The 19,254-nt window shown below is 35.9% G+C and overlaps 2 protein-coding genes across 5 annotated transcripts in view; one reads left to right on the forward strand and one right to left on the reverse strand.

The window, feature by feature from the left end:
* Positions 1 to 19,254, reverse strand: part of LOC125691903 (bifunctional heparan sulfate N-deacetylase/N-sulfotransferase 3) — a 415,179-nt gene that overhangs the window by 129,671 nt on the left and 266,254 nt on the right. For all 4 annotated transcript variants that reach the window (XM_048941854.1, XM_048941853.1, XM_048941856.1 and 1 more), the window contains one exon: positions 3,916 to 4,030. The gene's annotated coding sequence lies outside the window, so the exon portion shown is untranslated. The remainder of the gene's footprint in view (positions 1 to 3,915; positions 4,031 to 19,254) is intronic.
* Positions 1 to 19,254, forward strand: part of LOC125691909 (uncharacterized) — a 178,565-nt gene that overhangs the window by 83,471 nt on the left and 75,840 nt on the right. The window lies entirely within an intron of this gene.

Genomic DNA, 19,254 nt, shown 5'->3' on the forward strand with positions numbered 1-19,254 from the left:
AGGAGGGGGAATGACTGTTTACATTGGTGGATAGTGACAGGACTAGGGAGATGGGTTTATACTTAGACAGGGGAGGTTTAGGTTAGATAATAGGGGTTTCTCACTCAGAAGGTGGTGAAGCACTAGAACAGATGTGACTCTGTGCAGCCTGGCCTAGTGGTTGGTAACCCTGCACGCAGCGGGGGGGGTCGAAACTTGATGACCGTTGTGGCCTTTTTCAATCCAGGCCATTCTGTGATTCTTTGAAAGAAAGAGCCTAAAACCCTCTGATTCTACTTCAATCTGAAAACAGAATGAAAAAAATCCTTTTCATTATTCTCTTTCTAATTTATAATTGCTTTGAAGAGTTTCCCATGGCATAACTGTTGAGACTGTCTTTCTCTGAAGACACGCAGCCCTGCTCAACAGGGCTAATGTTTGTTGCTTCTATCATTTCCTTGATTCTAAAGCCTGCTGCTGGAACATTTTAATACAAACCAAGAAAATGGCTTTTTATCTACATTCTTACATTGTTAAAAAAAAAAAAAAAAAGGAATTGTTGTCTCTCCAATCTTCTTTTTGAAATATATTCTGTGCTGTTTTTCCCTGTGCTATTTGACTTCATTAGCTGCTCTTCTTAGGGAAAAGACTTACCCATCTCCTCGAACATTTTTATTGTTTGGTTTCATTTAAGATGCCATTTTTGTTTGTGAAGTTTGTTTCAAGTCAATTTCTTAAGTGGCAGCTGTGAAGTTCAGTATAAGAATACTGTACTAACAGGGGTAAAATTATTTTGATTGCTTCATATCCAGTTGCTATTGCTTTCTGCTAATGTTATTTTTTTTCCCACTGTATTGCTTCCTGTTTTAATCTCCATTAGATTTCTATTGATGTATTCAAATATATTGTTTCACTATGCACGAATTTGGTATGAATGACATTTCCATCCTCTTGCTCTGAGTAGCATCTACCTTTCCAACTGGTACCCTGTTATCTCTGGGACTGTATGAACTGTCCGGTACTAATACCACTGACTGTACCCCCTAGGCCAAACACACTGACCTACCACGCTACCAGCATTCCAGGAGCATCAAGTCTTTGTAGGACTCTCAAAAGCCATCTCTTATAGATCCGCATTTAGAACTCCTATTTTGTATTGTGAGAACACAAGAGAAAAACTGGTCCCTAATGAAACTCAAGCCAATGCAACTACCAAAGATTTACTTACAAATATTTTACTGTACTCTGCCATCTCAGCACTGACATCATTTCCAAAGAGATGTAAATAAGATATGAAGATGGAATCAAAACTATTTTTCCCTATTAATGGCTACATCTTAAAAGATGGATTAAAAACACAGACAATAGAAGCTATTCTATTTCTAACTCAACCTGCTAAGAAGAGACATATATAATATATATATATATTTCAGAGGAGCGTGTATTATATAAAAATATATAAGTGCATATTTTCCCCTGTTTTTCCTCAGGAGCTTAGTGTTGTTTTAGTTTGTTCACCCACCCACCAGGATACTCCTATTTTTTTCACTATGAAAGAGAAGCCATTTTAAAAAATATATTATGGTATTGAACCTCATGGAAGAAGACACGACAACTTTCAAAAATCAAGGGTTTTAATGATGAACAAAATGTTGTTCTTGTCATTAGGGCTTTCTCTGTTCTTGCAAACAGACTGTTATGAAATTGCTTTCACCTTTTCACAAAGAGGTCAGAACTGCTGCCATGATAATATGTTTGTTGGCAAACCAACCAATGCAAAATATTGTATTTGAAGGCAAGAAATCAACAAGGCTCAAACCCACAGGGTTTCAGTCTGCCATTCTACAGGCAGGCCAAAGCCTCAGCTCATTATAGCCAACGTCCTTGCACATGCACACAACTGCTCTGAACTTCAGCTTTTTTGTGTGCTGTATTACTGTGAGAAAGCAAATCACTTTTCAGTTTCAAGATAATAAATATTACATGCTCATGGGGCTAAGTGCCCAAAAGAAGCAGAGTTTTGTCCCCACTGTAAAGTACCATTTATAACATACCATTTATAGACACCCTTGTTAGAATTCTGAATAAGTTCTAATGCAGGGCTTAATACAATGTTACTTTTATATTTTATGAGTAAGGTAGAAGCTGGAAAACCTAGATAGTGCAGCAAAATATTTCCTCCACTAAGCATTAAGACAGACATATTTTACTATAAATTGTTCTGATCAGTGACTCTAGGCATTTTTCTTATTTTTGGAAGAGCTACGCCGTAACAAAACAAAAAACAGACTACTAACACAATTATTGCCATGGTAAGAAAGAAAAGTGTGATTTAAGAAGCAGCTGAGATTCCAAATAGATATTTGTTTCTCCTACAAAACTAAAGCAAGATGCAAAAAGCAATGCTTCCAATTATCCCTTCCAATTATTTTGGTGTTTATATTTCAGAATTAAACCTAGAGCTTGTTACTGAAGTCAATATCCAGTGTATCTTAAACTCTCTAGCTGTCCTGACCCAATGTTAAAATTTTAGTTATGTATACTGTATGGAAAAAAAACAACGGGAAGAATATAAACTCTTCAAAAATTGCACAATTTATGCAAATCCAAGCACTCCAAGTTTGTTGACTGAGTTGAGACAAAAAGCATGTAGAAGTCCAGACAAGGACACGAATTCTGTTTAATTGCATCCCATCTAACAGAATACAGGATTTCTTAGAAAATTTTCCCTTACAGCAGAAGAAACCAGGGGAACTCAAAATTGCATTCTGTGCCTTTACCTGTATAATATGAGTGATTTTCTGTCAATTTCAATACTCAGAAATGCTTGAAAAATAAAATATTGATTATTGTGATGTACTGATTATACAATACTGATTGTATTGTGATGTACTTGCAAATAACACTTCCTAACTTTTTACTATATATAAAAACACATTTTTACATGTTACTTGCTAATATATTTGATTATGACATTAAGTCCACTTTTTCATAGAATTTGTTCCAAGCTCCTATCTGTGCTTACTTATTTAAGTAGAAGATTAACAAAATCTAATTCAAATGCCAATTAGTATGTATTTAGCAGTCAATTTTATACAGTTCATAGCTTCTGTCCAAAGATCAATCTTCACTTATTCTTAAGGAATGCTAGCAATCCTTTGTAATTGAATTTGCCCTATTACTTCATGCTCAAAGAGCAACGATGATTATCTTTACTACTATGATTATCTTGCATAAGATGACATTTTTCTCTACACTCAGTAATAGTACTTTCAGAGAGCATTTGCTATCATTTTAAAATTGTCATGTTTTAAGAGAATCACTGTCTCCTGTAACAGACCTTATTAAATTCAATCTATGTGGAATTCACAGCGACAAAAACAAAACTCAAAACAATAAACAGCTTTCTTCCCCCAGTTTATACATTTCACTTCATCAAGTTTCAAAATTCAGCAAAACTCAGCTACAGTCCCTCAAAAAGTAGTTGATACTTAAGGATTTGTATTAACGACTGTGCAAAGGAGTAAAATCAAGCTGATGTCTCATCTGTATGTAACATAAAATGTTAAACAGCACAACCAGGTTTTCCTCTATTAACACCCTTTAAAACTTGAGACCTTTTCTTATTTCCATGTCCACCTATCTCCATCAGAAAGCAGAACATTTTCCACAAATTTTGTTCTTTTAATAAACTGTCTAAAGTGCCTCCTATCCTAGAAGTGTTCAGCTTTTGAGGATGAACACATGAGTTCAGGTAGAGGCCAGTTGTAAGGAAATCAGCAGAACTGGTTCTGTACTTAACTATCTTATGATGGTCAATTTTTAAAACAGTTTTCTCATGACAGATAGGAAATAACTTTGATGTGGAAATCTTGATTGCTATTACCATTATACCACAAAAAATGTGTGCATAAATAAATTCAAAATTTCACTTACATAACAATCATCTACTCTGTCACTGGATTATCCTCTCTCAGGAAGCTGTTCCTCCAAGAATCTCACTCTCTTTTCTCATTTGGCAAGCCTGTAATGTTCCTTTCAAAGATGGATGCTGGTAGAAACGAAAATAAAAAGCAGTATTAAATTCTTACTTCTTTGTCCTTGCATCATTCTCTAGATGAATCAAACGTTAAACAAGTTTCCATAAAATTTATAATCTCAAAGCTACAGATTTATAGCAAAGATCAAGTTCTGCTACTGATTGTTGTCCCTTGCTTAAAAAGGCATCTGAATCCATCTCAAGCTCTATTTCAACTGTTTTTATTATCCTTTAAATATAGTTTTACTAACCTGCTTTTTAAATTGCAGTTACCCATTGGCCTGCCTGCCAGTGGTGAAAATCGTTAATCCATTATTCAGAACAGAATTATGTGAGCATTATTATTAACAAGGGAGAAGACACTGTTTCAGCAGTGCCATTTAACCTTCCACTGCATAATAGAAGGTTAGCTAATGACTGACAGCATAAAGAATAATGGAATTATTAATATTTGAGGCCATCCTCCTTGCTTCTGTCTATCAGAAGTAGTAGAATCATTTAAGTGAAATACCTTATGTGACATATTTCAGATAATATAATGAGCTACAGCATTTGCTGGTTGAATGCATCCTTCTTCTAAAGTTAGGTTTATGTCTACCTGCTCTCTGAGGGCTCAGTTTTGCCATAAATTACACCTGTGTAAGTCCACTGCTTTGAATCATACGAGAGGAGGTATATTAGTGGAACATTTCATCCATGTGAAGTATTTTTGCTATGCTCTTTGAAAAATCAATTCAATTCCAATAATTTTGAAAACTTTCAAAATTGAGTCAATTTGTAGAAAAACTATTGTAGAAAGAAGTACAGTCAGTTTATTAAGACAATTACACAAAGTAATGTGAATGAATGAATGAATTCTAATAAAGGATTTTTCCCAAATGCAACGTTTTCACTCAAGGAACAGCAAATCTAAATGGGTCTAGTAGGAACAAAGTTTTAAAGCATAACAATTTTTCTTCTCAGAGAGGTATGTCGTATCTCCATTTACTTGTATAGCATTCTGTATTAATAGTTTATTAAAAGTCCTTGGTTATTTGGGAAGTACTGCAGGAATTTTTGCACCTTGAAGTGTATGGAATATACGGATTCAATGTTCAATAAATATTTCTGGATTGGCCTTATATTGTGATTACACTGGAGTTTCAAGTCACGAGGTTGTACACTCCAATTTATTCTCGCCAGTGTAACGTTTCCAGTTCAGGCCTTCTAGGAAAGAAGTTTTTTTTTTCACCCCCTCTTCCATGAAAAGCCTATTAGAATCCCAGTACAGAAAACAAATTAAATAATGTTAAGTATTTACACGTTTTTCAATTGCCACTGAGCTGTGTTCTTACTGTCAATATACATCAACCAGAAAAATGGCAGAAACCTAACCTGGATTTTAGAGATGACCTAGATTTTGTTTGTCTGAACTTGTGATCTTTGTCATTCCATCTGAGTAGTAGCCTGGATTATGTAACTATATAACCTTCCATAATTAAAAGAAAGATCATTTCGGGTCAGTTAAAAGCTCTTTCATTTTTTCATGGGGAAAATAAAGAATAAAACAAAAAAAAAAGAAGAAGTTTTGTGATCAAACCTTTGCTTACTAATTGTGTCCCTCTGCAGGTTGAAAAAAGTGAAATATTTACAAAATGAGTATTGAGCTTTATTTTCAACTTTTTCTGTAGGGGAATATCTATCTGATTCAGATTCTTTCTTTTTTTTTTCTTTTTTCTTCTGGGAACATTACTAAATACATTAAAAAAACACAACAAAAAAAAACCCAAACAAATACACAAAAGAAACACTGCCTGGCTTTTCATTCTTGAAGAATATTCCATTTGCCATTACTTAACTGAGAATTTACATCACAGAATAGAATGTACAATATATGTAGCAGCTTTAATAACAATTTGGAAACTAGTCAACAACAAAGTAGCTGAAATTAAGTCTTGAAAAAGATGTTCTAAAGTAACCATGGTTCTGAATTAACTCGCACAAAATGCTAAAATGTGTATTTATGACTTCTTATATGACTTCTTAATGAGTATCACTTTTGTTAAAATACAGAACTTTCTGCAATGTAAATAGATTATCTAGAGCAGCTTGCAGCATCTAAAGATACATTTCTCTGGGAGTCTGAAATCATTTTAGAAGAATTCTTCTAATAAAAAATGCCAAACCTTCTGAGCTCTCTTCTAGCCAATACATTTCAATGTCTTCCCTTAAGCTTAAGACAGTTCCACCTGGATTTTTAGGAAACTCTTGTTCTTACTGTCATCTCTAAATCCTGATCTTGTCTTCACTCCTGACTTCATATAGACACTCTCCTTCTTTAAGAAGTATCTCACTTTACAATTCTGCCACAAGCTGCTTTTCCAACCTTCCTTGTGGTTGAGATTTTCCCACCTGAACATGTTCAGCTGCCCTAGGCAACACTTCTTATTCTTCAGAGATTTCCATCTCCCAGGACAGGATAATGAGACAATCTCATTCCCCTTGGCTAGCCACCTTCCCATCGCTCTCTCATGCATATCTGCATCTACAAGATCTACCAGTTCAGTTTTATTACTTACCATACCCTGAAGTTTGGTTAAGTTGGTCATTTCAATTGGAAAGATTAACTTCTTTACAGCATTTTTATACAGGCATCTGTTCTACATTCACAGTAGTCTTTAATCAAAGATAAGCTGTGCCGATCTTCCATTTATTACTCATTAAATTCTGACTTCCACATGGGTGCCAGCTGGTAGTTTCGTGGATGTGTACATTTGTGTGTACATTATCCACGCATGTTTATGCACCGCATCTACATAAGCAGGAGTGTTTCTATAGCTTGTATTTTTTTTTAAGCAAGTAGTAGCAAGAAGAGTGCCACTCTGGGTGCCAGGAGAAGTTTAAATTTGACCTGGCAAGACTGAATGCTAGAAGTCTATGAATTATTTGGAGTTCATTCTTACAAGTTACTCTGGAGAAGGTGGCCCTCAAAAAATGAAGGTTGTTCTCTTTTAGTTATCTCCAGAAAGTATAAAATCGTGTAGGTAAAATATGTAGGTCTTCCAGTTACCACATGCAAGAAAGTTTCAAAAATTTATTGGACATTTGTTAATGTAAATACACTGCTGAACAACATTCATGTAACTCACACTGGGGAGTAAGGTCAGCAGGTCGGAGCTGAGACTGAAAAATGAAGGAGTACGAGTTAGGGAAGTAATGAAGTACTCAGTCTCTTCTGTCATCATGACTGTGTTTGTCACCAGCTATTTTACCTGGTATGTTCATTTTACATCAATAATATGTATGTGTGTATATATACAAATATGTATTTACCTTTGTGAGTACCAAATGAACTTTTCAAAAATCATAATTATGGCTTTTTAATTATTTAGTAGATAAGTAAAGTTGAAACCAGCTCATTCATGAGATCACCAGTTCTTCAAGTGGATTCTGCTTTGACCTACAGTTATCTCATGGAATTTTTCTGTTTTCCATTGAATGTGATGGAAATCACAGTACTGTAGCTACTCACTAAGAAAAAAAATTAAAAAAATACATATGCCACATATACATACATATATATGGAAAGCAGACTTAAACTGTTTTGGCTCAGATATTTTATGGACTGGGCTGTGCCATAGGTGTTTCAATTAATGGTATGTACTTTGGGCTTGTTAATATGACACTGCTTTGTATTTCCTCTTCCCCTCTCCCAGTGTACCTCATTTTCTTTGATTCAAATGGTGACATATCCAATATCCATAATATATAAGCTCATCCTGTACAGAGTCCTACAGATGATATCATGCTAAGAAGTGGTTTTCTTCTTCCTTCCTGCAGGGCACTTTCCCACCTCAGCATGCAACCAAGTGCTGACAAGATGGCTTATATGAAATGACACCAAGCACAGCTAGCTATCTAAAAGAAAATTAAATTTCACACTGAGAAAGGCCCACTATCAGTTAAGCTTGCGATGAGCTGTACCTTTGCCAAGTACTATTGTTAAGAACCTTTTTTTTTAATCATTGTTCAATATTGAGAGACTGTGCAAGACAAACCACAAATATATTTTCATCTCATTACAAATGATTCGGTACAGAAAGACTTCTCCTTTGAATCCAAGGAAGAGCATAAGATATTCAAGAGACTCCTTTCTCCTGTTGTAGAGTCGCATGTGCGTGGCTATAGAGTGTGACAGGGAGAGTTTTTGTTAAAACCGGGTTATCAGCATATTTAGTTGCTTGCAAGACTCCTCAAATTAAACCCAATTTAAAACCTTCAAACTAAAGTAATACATTTTGGTTTCATTCTCAGCTTCCTTTTCTGTACTTTATTTTTTGAAAGCCAAAAAGAATGGATGAAGAATTCAAAAAATGTACAGAAATATATATTTTTAAGTGATGCAACACACAACAGCATTGGCACTGACATTCAAGAAAAACATCTGTACTTCATTTCAAATTAATTTCAAAATGAGGCTGTGCTACTTTTTTCTCCTAATATTTCCAAAATGATTTCCAAAAATCCACCAGAAATTGTAGCATTTGCTGTATGAAAATTCTATTTACAAAACTCCTGTTTCTTAAATCATGCACCCTCTATGAAATTTCTTGTGCAGGTTTTTCTGTAGAGGTTTTTTTTGTTTTACTGGTCTCAGAATTAAAATCCTTGAAAGTATAGTCAGAAGACTGAACAACATCACACTGAACATGTTTAAACTATGTGTTAGAATTTATTTTATTAGATTAGTTCAAGCACTACTGTGCAGCCACTTATATAGATATAGTTTCAAGTCTGATGTATATTGATTTAGAGTAAGTAAGTTAAGGTACATCAACACAGGAACTTAATTCACTTGATAGGTCCCTGTGTGGGAGCTTAATAAAATCACTTTAGCACCCAAACTTGATTAATCAGGGAGATCTTGCACACAGGCAAACCATCTGAAGTTTAAGAAGAGGTACCATTTTATTGTCTAAAAACAGACTACTAGAAAAAAAAAAAAAAAAAACTATCAAAAAGATATTACTACAAGATGCAATTGCTCATAGGCATTCTCTATTATGATGTATCAAAAGATGACCATGAATTCCTGTTACCAGATATCTACCTGAATCTGCTTCAGGAATCTAAAATAAGGAAAGTAGCACGTCTTTAATTAGACCAAGATTAAGAACACTTTGTACATCTTTTCTGAAAAAATACATATGCTAGCAATCTTTCAAAACCATACAAACAAATGGTATGACAGACCAAAAGGAAAGACATGGAACGCCAATATAATATCTGAAAAAAATCATAATGCATGAAACTAATCTATTTTCAAATGACACAATAGGCAACATTTGATTCAAATACACTGCTTCAAAGCTGGTGGCTGAACTCTTGGCCTGGATTTCTTATATGAAACAATGCTGCCTCGAGAATTCCTAACAGATGCTAAATATGCACATCTCATACATTGCTTGAATTTGTTCATCACTGACTTCCTTTGGGATAAAAGAGACATTGTCAAAGTGATAATGATGGTGCAAACATTTTGGCCACTTCAAGCATTTTCTGAATGCCAGATAAATTCAGAATAATTTTTAGCAGTAGGCTTGCCAGAGCATCAACGGAAGCCTTCATTATAGCCATTCATATCTCTATAATAAAAGTTGCATCAGCAACTCCATTATAAACACTCTTTCAGAGGATTTGATAATTTGGTTGTGAAAAGTATTTTTGGCTGAAACTTAGCATATAAGCAGTCTTTGATATAATTTTTAAGTTAGTTTTAAACTTTTAATCTGTTTTTTAGATTAAGATGGAAGAAACAGATGTTTTAACTCATTTAAATTGTTCTTTTTGTTTGTTTGCTTGTTCTACATAGAAAAGCATCAAGTTTTTCTTCTGAAGTACAAATTATGTGAGGAAAAGAAATGCTAAGAGCCACATACATCCCAGGCTTGTCAGTAATTAGATAAGTGTGTGTGCAAATGCACTTAGGTATCTGTTAATTACATGTACCTTAGTTAACTGCCACAGTCAGGATGCCATGTGTTAAATGAGAGGGAATATGTTCCATTTAAGAATGGTGATGCCACTCCAGCTTCTCGAGAAAGGCCTGAGGTCAAGAACGTGTTTCTAAAATGCACAGTGTACTGGGCAGTCATTTTATAAATGGAGTTACAAAGTAAAAAAAAAAAATGACAGTTCTTCTAGGTTTGGTGTAATCACTGAATTAATGGACTGATCTAGTAGATTGACTACATTGATAATACTGATTTTTCACAGTGCATAGAACATCCCACACCTTTGATGAATGTTTATTTTTTGCACTAAACTCATTAGATAACTCTATCATCTGCATTTTTAAGGTAAGAAACTCAAAAGATTCCAGAAGGTTTATCCCAGCAATGAGATCAAATACTGGAAAGTAGATGAAAGCCCACATAATTTCAGAATCCTTACAACTCAGTGAAAGAGGGACAAAGCTACATAGTTTAGTCTTAAAGTCTACTGATGCCACACACACACACACACACAGACTGATAAAGGGGAATGGAGGTAAACTTCTGGTACAAAGTCTTCTGTTACTCTGTAATCCACCAACACATCAAAATTTAGGTGGGACTACCATAAGCACTCCAATGAACAAGTTCTGAGTGATTTATTCAATGTAAGATTGAGGCTATTGAGGTCACTTTTTAGGAATGAGGCTTCTTTTCTGACAGGTGCTGGCAGGTAAATTGCAAGCATTGCCCAAGTTCTTCCAGGAAAGAAATTAAGAAGTCCAAATGAGAACTGGAAGCTGTCCTTCTATACATTTCTATTTCCATTTTAAGCATATAAGGTAAAAACTGTCTTCAAGAAACTCCTGCATTCTACTAACAGTGGAAAGAATAACAGCACTAACCTGCAGCAGCCAATTTCTGCTTTCCCAGAAGTAAAAGAGCATTGAGAGTCTTCCACACAAAAGCTTTACATTGGGGAAATTGAATAAAGCTCTACACTGTAAATACTTTCACAAATAAAACAGAAATAGTAATTACTTCATTTTTTGCATCTTATAAGGATTATTCACTGTGCTCATCACCATGGAAATAAGCATGCTTTGGTTTGCCTCCCTGAAATCTCAGTGTTTAATTTTGTACATGTTGGGTCATATAAATTAGCACAAGACAGCCAGGGACAGAATGGAATACGCTGTGGAGAAAAAAAATGCAGTAACAATCTTTGTCCAGAAAAATAATGTAATGATGAAAAAATCTTATCCGTTACAGGGTTTGTTTTACTGGCCTCTCCCAATACCACTTATACATTGCTCTTTTCACTCTTCAATTTTTGTTTTTCTCTCAAATTAGGCAACTGAAATAATTCAATTAGACTTTAAGACCACTGTTTTCTGTCTAAAATTGTGCATAATTTAGACTTAGAGAACAATTTGGAGATATTTATTTTTCCTCTATTGTGTAACGTCTTTCATGGGAGTGGCTCAGGGTTACTTGTTGCTTTTAATGGGCAAGTACGATACCCAGATCCCTTGCTAACAATCTTGCATTTCATTAGACACGTCCATCTTTATGGGCAGCTAAACCATCCTTTCTTTCCTGCGATGGATGATTTAACTGTATCTCCCCAGCAGTTACATACTTCCCCCACCACAATTATTATCTCCAGAGCGCTACAAGGAGTTGGAGAAGTTCCATTCTATCCAAGAGAATGAAAATACATCATATGGTAGTAGAAAAAGACATCAAATGCACACATGATATAAACACATTTGGATATGTTACACGCTTTTTCAGTAAAAATAGCTATCATCAACAGAGGGGTAATTACTGGAAAAGAAAAAGAAAACTTTTTCACAAAGTGAAACTGATCTGGGTAAATTCACTTCTACAAAACCTGCACATCATAGCCTTGCAAATGCTAGAGAATAAACACCTATTCCCCATGAGATAGTAAAATCTATAAAGAAATTAGCCTTTACTTTTACAGTAACCTTTGTACTGGAAAATTAACTTCACGCCATGTAGGACAGGGGATTCATTTGCACTTTTTGGACATGCACAGATTGTGTCTTTTCTCAGTGTCTTCATGAAACTGCTGCATTCCCCATTCTGTACAGCAAGGGGTAAGGCTTACAGCACATGGTTGGACCTTTCTTTTCCAAGATGTATTAAATCACTTTCAATTACCAAAAAAAGTGAGCTACATAACACATGGCCCCAAAACACAATCCTCCATGGTTCATTACCAGCATCTTGTAAACAGGAGTAGGCTTTCTTACCTATCTGTGAAGATGCTGCTGAATGTCTTATTCTGAGAATGCTGACTATAAATATGTTAGTGCTATTTCATGGTACAGAACTTCCGGACACTGCTATTCCCTTACCAAATTAGCTGCCACTGTTTTGAGATTAGATTTACAGATAGAATTTTAATACTCTCTCATTTCTGAATGTAAATCTGTCTTTACATGGTGCCTCATGCACTCCGGAAATTTTGTCACACAAATAAATACAGAACAATCCTATTGGACCCATCCTGGATTTGCTCTCAACAAATGACAGACAAACTTACCTGGAGAACTCACAACTCAGCCCCCAATTGCTCTGCAATGTATGAATGAATTAACTGAATAAAAAACTGATGCATTGTGCCTCAGAAAGAAGCTCCCTTTTGAGAAGCTAAACCAGCTTGCCATTACACTTTGATATTCATGACAGTTGGCATTTATTTGTTAAGAGAAGAATAAATGCATGATTGTTCTTTTTTTAAAATAGTTTTAACTGAAGAGATTAATTTTTGCAATAAATCTGATTTTTAAAAGTAATTTAGAATATGGCATCCAAGAGCTGCATTATAAGTCTTACACGGAAGCCAAAATTTTATGAGACCTTGGTAGGAATTCAGAAACAGCGAAGTCTGAGAAAAGGTGCAAGCAGTAAGGAACTTCTTTGATCTTAGGAAAGATGTGCAAAGTCTCAAAAACAGTTGATGAATCCCTCAGATTTTTTTTTTTTTTATGTACATATTTTCCAATTTCTTTTTAAGAAGTCTGTGTAAAAGAGATGTAAAAGTTTGACAAATTTTTCAAAGAATTAACATTAGTTTAATTGCTTCCTTTCTTAAAACATTCATCGTCCTCCGTTTCTTTTATTTATTGTATCATAACCCCTTAGAAGAAAAATGTAGTCATTAAACAATATGATATTGGCATGTGGCTAAAAAAGAAAGCATGGAAACAAAAAAATCCCAACCATAATGGAGGGAAAAAAAAAAAACAAAGAAAACAAAAAACAACCAGAAACGGGGGGGGGATTTAAAAAATGCTTAAAAAAACAAAAACAAAAAACACCACAACAGTCCTCCTCCCTCCCCAACCCCCCCCCCAGAAAAAAGAATTGACTGGCAACATACATGTACAGCCCACACAGCAATAGTAACAATCATGGAGAAAGCACTTAATGTTCCATGATCATTTGTTTTGCCAGTGTCTCAACACCCTGGCTAAAGTGCATTCCAATGCAATGGCAGCCCTTACCATGGTTCAGTTTCTACCCTAAGCATTGCATGCAGCTTAATTACAGATACAAAATACTTTAGTTAGGTAATTGTGCTGTAATCAAGCCTTTCTTTATGGTTTGCTGGCTAGTAACACACATGAAGTACAACTCATGGTCGTACAGAGTTTCAAAGGCTTGGTGGCTAGCATGACTGCACAATGACTACTGAGTTTAACTCAGCTTCTGAGTAAGCATCATTTTACCATGCAGATAGACCATCAGACTATTGTGAGCATACTTAAATAGGAAATGACTACTGATTATTCACAAGGGTGGCAATATCTAACCTGGGACTAGATGTAATGAAAATATGTAATTTTCAGTTTTCCTGGAAAGGCTGATTTTCTCCATCAAGATGCAACAGCATACAGCATTACAGACATTACTCTCAAGTTCCTGCGTTGAGATCTCAAGAAGAAGCAGTGCTGTGGATTAGTGGGACAGACATTCACATTGCTTTTGCTAGAGAAAAGGGAAGACAAATATTTACGGTGCTTTGCATTAGATACAGGCTGGATATAGACCCTGATCTACAGACATCCCCATGCAGCACCATGAGAACACATCTCAGTTATGCATTCTTGTTATTAAACAAACACTTTGTAAGCATTTAAGTTTTGTTTGTTTTTTGTTTTTGCTTAGAAAATATGAAACCATTTTCTTCAGGATAAGAGAAAATTATTTCCACTGCATAACATATTTGTGGCCCCAAATCCACCACTTTTACATCTTACACTCCAGAAAAAACATTATATTATCTGTAACTGAGTCAGTATAATGTCACTTTCCCAGGAAAGCTTTTTGTTTACGCAAGTGAAACAGCACTGTTGTAGCTCCAAAATGCAATTGCCAATAATATGAGAGCAGTGCCAGGAAAAGCATAGCTGAGTTGCCGGAGTAAAGACCAAATTTTCCCTGCTAGAAACATCTACCCTTTGCAGTGCTGTGCTGTTAGAAAATTTGACTGTGACTGTTTAGGCTATCGCTTTTCTGTTACCTTCCTTATGACCCGCATTATGATTTGTGTTTGCTTTTATTTGAATGGAGGGCAGAGGAATATACAGATGAAAATTAAATTGGGAGGTTGCCAAGAACTAAGTATTTTTCATGTTTTGCTTCCCCTCTTTCAGGCTATAAAACAGCAGAAGGGACAGGACCGCCAGCCTCACTTTCACATGTGATCTACAGTGCATCTGACCAGCTGTCTGCACGAGGTGGAAAGCTATTTTATTATTCTATTGAACCACCTAACTGCTCATGAAAAGCATCACAAAACCATTCCACTCAAACTGGGATTGTTTCTGTAAAAACAGGATGCTTTGTATCCATGTGTAGATTACAGATGCTTAGAGACAAAACAAGGGTAGGATACACACAGCAGATGTTTTTGTTTTTTTAAAAAAAAAAAAACGCAGATTTTTTGAAACTGTTTCTTAGAGGAATATAAATAATGTTTTCTTGTTGTTATAAAAGGATCAGTTTCTGCCTGCAACTTTTCTATCTACCAGATATATCTTCTTGGATCTTTCCTAATGTCCTTCCCAGAAACAGAGTAATAGGGATAGCACTCAATCACTTCCTACAGGGAATCACTCATGCTTTTCCTCTTGAGAGACTGAAAAGATAGTCAGTGGATCTGCAGCTACATTATGAAGATTATGTAGCCCTTAAAAGAGGCAGGAGCTAAATCACATCTATCCTCAAGTACATTCTCTCCTGCTTGTGCACATTTTCTGGTCCTTGTACCATGTGCAGCAAAACTAGAACTAGAAAAAGGAACAGCTTTTCTTTAAAACCCTAATGACTAAAATAGAGCCAGACAGCAGTGGAACTAATGACCAAGTATATTTCTCGTTGCTCAGTGAGAAACAGAAGACAACCAATACTTCACAGAGGGGAATGATACCTTAAAGTTCACATATCATTCAAATCAAAAGCAACTAAAAATTCAACACAAAATGATAGTGACAGTTACAGAAGTTTGCTAACAAACCTCTGTACAATTAATGAATATACAGATACTATGGTATAGCAGAGAGCTTGGCTGCATAGTTGCTACATCAAAGGAGGAAACAGAAATGATAGATACACTCACCCTATCCTAGGCTCATGTGGAAAACACCAGTGGGGTGGATCTCCAGAAGAGATCCTTCCCCACTGGTAGTCAGCACTTAGATGGGTCTAGAAGAGGTGGAGGCAGGCTCCACCCCTTCCAGCAGCACAGGTGAGTTGCCTGGCTGACTCACTGCTCTCCTCAGGTGATCAATCAGAGATTCAGGCCGAGATTAAGCAATTCCCATATACCTCATAGCCAGATACAAAGATAAAAGAGAACATGTAACCAAATAATGTGAAGGAAATCAGACCTTATATGTAATCTTCAATACCAAATTATCTAGAAGCACTAAACCGTCATATACACAGTGTCAATGCAATGCTTGTGCTTACTCTTCAAGACACTTCTAAAAAATATCATTTTTATCACAAACCCTTCTCAAAACAGGATGAAACCCTTCAAAGGCTCTGGAAACATACAATACTAATGTTTAGGAAAATATTTGTGTGTCATTAGGAACTTTTCTTACCTGAGTCACTCTGCTGCATCACACAATCAGTTCATGGATACCTAACTGACAGAGCACGCTGCACAGTGTCAGTCTGTTTTTTTCTTCCCCCAACAATCACCTGGATCTCAATACAAGCATTTTTAGCAGAGGATATTTATGCAACATCTGTACAAGCTAATTTTAAGCGGACTTTAAGAGCGCTAATTCTTTATTTCCTTCCAAATAGGTTTCTTCCACACAGAAATATGTCAGTGATAAACACAGTCTTATTCTTACCATTTACCTTTTGGTCCTCAGAAACTCTTGTTAAAGACAGATTTCCATTGCAGTGGGTGCTGAATAACAGCCTAGAAAATCATCAGTTCCTTCCATTTTCTTAAACATTAAATTCTCTGCATCCAGGCTTTGTATTAATTTTTAATATATTTATTCTGCCTTCATGTGTTAATGCAAATGTGAAATACAGCCTATTGTATGCTTATGAACTTTACATTAATCCTGCTTGTCTCTTAAGTAAATCTGAGAATGCACATACAGGATAAAAATCTTCTTAGGAAACAGCATGAAACTCCCTCTTCCCTCCAAGGCTTTTGAGCAGGAACCTTGCTGAGCGAAGCAGGGCATATGTTATTGAGAGAAGTGGGAAAGTGACAGATGTTGAAGACATTTCTGAACAACACAATTGGGTCCATAGATAGATACAACTGTATCTGATTAGGTAGACAGCTCCATTCATCTATTTGTACAACAGCCAGGAGGTCTCTAATTGTTTTGCAGATCACTTAGCAATTAATGATGCTGTTGCCCTTGGACAGATCATGCTACAGATCAATATTTTCTGGCAAAGTCAAAGCACTGAGAATTCATAATGACAGTGAAGTTACTCTATTAATAGAGCCCACAAGCAAAGGTTGGGGTGTGAAACTTCTTGGACATGAATTTATTGCTGTCACCAAAAAATATTGTTTATTAAGTGAATCGGGCCAAACTGAATGAGAAATAGAAGACTGTTCTATTTCCTTCAACTGAGAATAATTTACACTGTATGTGACTTTATGTAAACAATTTCCTGAGTGCATCACATACTCTTTTTAAACTCTAATCTCAAATAATTACAACTCTTTTAGAAATTCCATTTAATGAAAATGAACACACAGAAATTTCTGCACCAAATCAAAGGCAAGGCTGGAAAAAGGAGACACTACTGATCAGACTAATGAGTGTGGGGAAAGCGTGGGGAAATAAAGCAAGAAGAATGTGCAAGGGCTACAGAGGGTAAGAGAGCTTCAGTTAAATTTCATCCTTACTTTACCAGCACATGCATATTATGGATATTGCTGTTTTAGAACAGCTTTGTTTTAAGGGAGAATTCTTATGTTACAGGCTCTAAAATTCTGTATTTGAAATACTGTTTCCTTGTACCTTTACAGACAGAGTATGTCTGTTCAAAACACTGGGGAACTGAAGTGATTGAACCAGTAGCCCACAGTAAGCTTATGTATTTTTTGTTAGCAATGTTGATTTTGTTCCTGTTGTTCTCTAGCAAAATCTCAGCTTTAGGGCAAAGGGTAACACTTGGCTTCATCAAAGCCGATGGTAAAGTTTCAGTTGATTTTTATCCATTATTTCCCTGGTATGAAAAATGATCCCCAGTTTCCTTTTGGAACAAACCTGAAAATCAAAGCAAAATCAATAGTAACCCATATTTTAAAAGTGAAAAATTAAATAATTTGCAATAAAATGGCACTCTGAGGAGTGACTGAAGGAACTGGGGCTGTTTAGTCTGGGAAAAAGGAGGCTGAGGGAGACCTTATTGCTCTCTTCCATTATCTGAAAGATGCTTACAGTGAGAGCGGGGTTGGTCTCTTCTCACTGGTGACAGGATGAGGGGAAATGGCCTTGAGTTGCACCAGGGTAAGGTGAGGTTGGGAATCAGGAAAAACTTCTTTACAAAAAGGGTTGTTAAGCACTGGAATAGGCTCCCCAGGGAGGTGGTTGAGTCACCATCCCTCAATGTGTTTAAAAACCATTTGGATGTGGTGCTCAGGGACATGATTTAGCAGAGGGTTGTTAGAGTTAGAGTAGTACGGTTAGGTTGTGGTTGGACTCGATGATCTTTAAGGTCTTTTCTAACCTGAGTGATTCTATGATTCTGTGATCTCAGACCACCAGGTATCTTACATGCTCCTACAATCTGTTTAACGACAAATTATCCAGTTGTGTTATTTTATTTTCTTCACCAGAATTATTCCAACACATAATTTGGCCATGAAAATCTACTTGGGGATGACAATGATTCATCCTTTAGGAAACTTATGGAAATCAATCAAGAGATGGAAAAATTCATTTTAAGGATAACCTGTAGTGACAGTCTCAACTCTTGGGAATTCTAATGGCATTCCTCATGCACTCCACATACATATTTAACATGAAAATATTCTAATAGAATTTTAAAATGTCTTAAAAAGTCTAATGTTTGTTAAGTTCTTTGCAGGAACATACTGAGAGGAGTAATGAATACCTTAAAAAATAATATTCTAAATTAGCTGATCACTTTCCATCTCTGGATTTTTTCATAGCGCCATTTCATCCACAAGATGTTTCCAACAGAAGCATTTTTCATTAGTCCCATTCTGAAAGAGTTTTCACTACAGAAGCAGGTGAGAAAAGGAGTAACGGAAGGGGCATTAAGAGGCCATGCAATCCATCTCTCTACTTCAGGACATGACCAATGACAGCTCCAGAATGACTGTCAAGTGATGGAGGCTCCCAACACTCCTGACTTTCCCTGTTTTTATTCAGACTTGCTTATGCATCTCCTTCTAATTTTAGCAAACATAAAATTTTCTAAGACTTTGAGTATTTGATTAAAAAAAACCCTTCCAAAGTTGGTTTACTCTTCTCCTGGGGGCCACAGAGTTCAGATCTGGATGGCAGTTCAGAGGCAATTGCTACTTGCTGGATTCCACTGAAAACAAACAAACAAACAAATACATAAATAAATAAAAACAAAAGGGGCTGCAAGCCAGGAGCAGGAAGCTGAAGGAAAAGCTCCAGATGCTCTTCAGCAGAGTCCCACTACCTGGGCTGTCTCCTGCCCACAGAACAAGGGGTGGAGGAGGGAAAGTCATAAAGA

This window comes from Lagopus muta, chromosome 4, assembly GCF_023343835.1.
Source record: "Lagopus muta isolate bLagMut1 chromosome 4, bLagMut1 primary, whole genome shotgun sequence".
NCBI classification, from domain to species: domain Eukaryota; kingdom Metazoa; phylum Chordata; class Aves; order Galliformes; family Phasianidae; genus Lagopus; species Lagopus muta.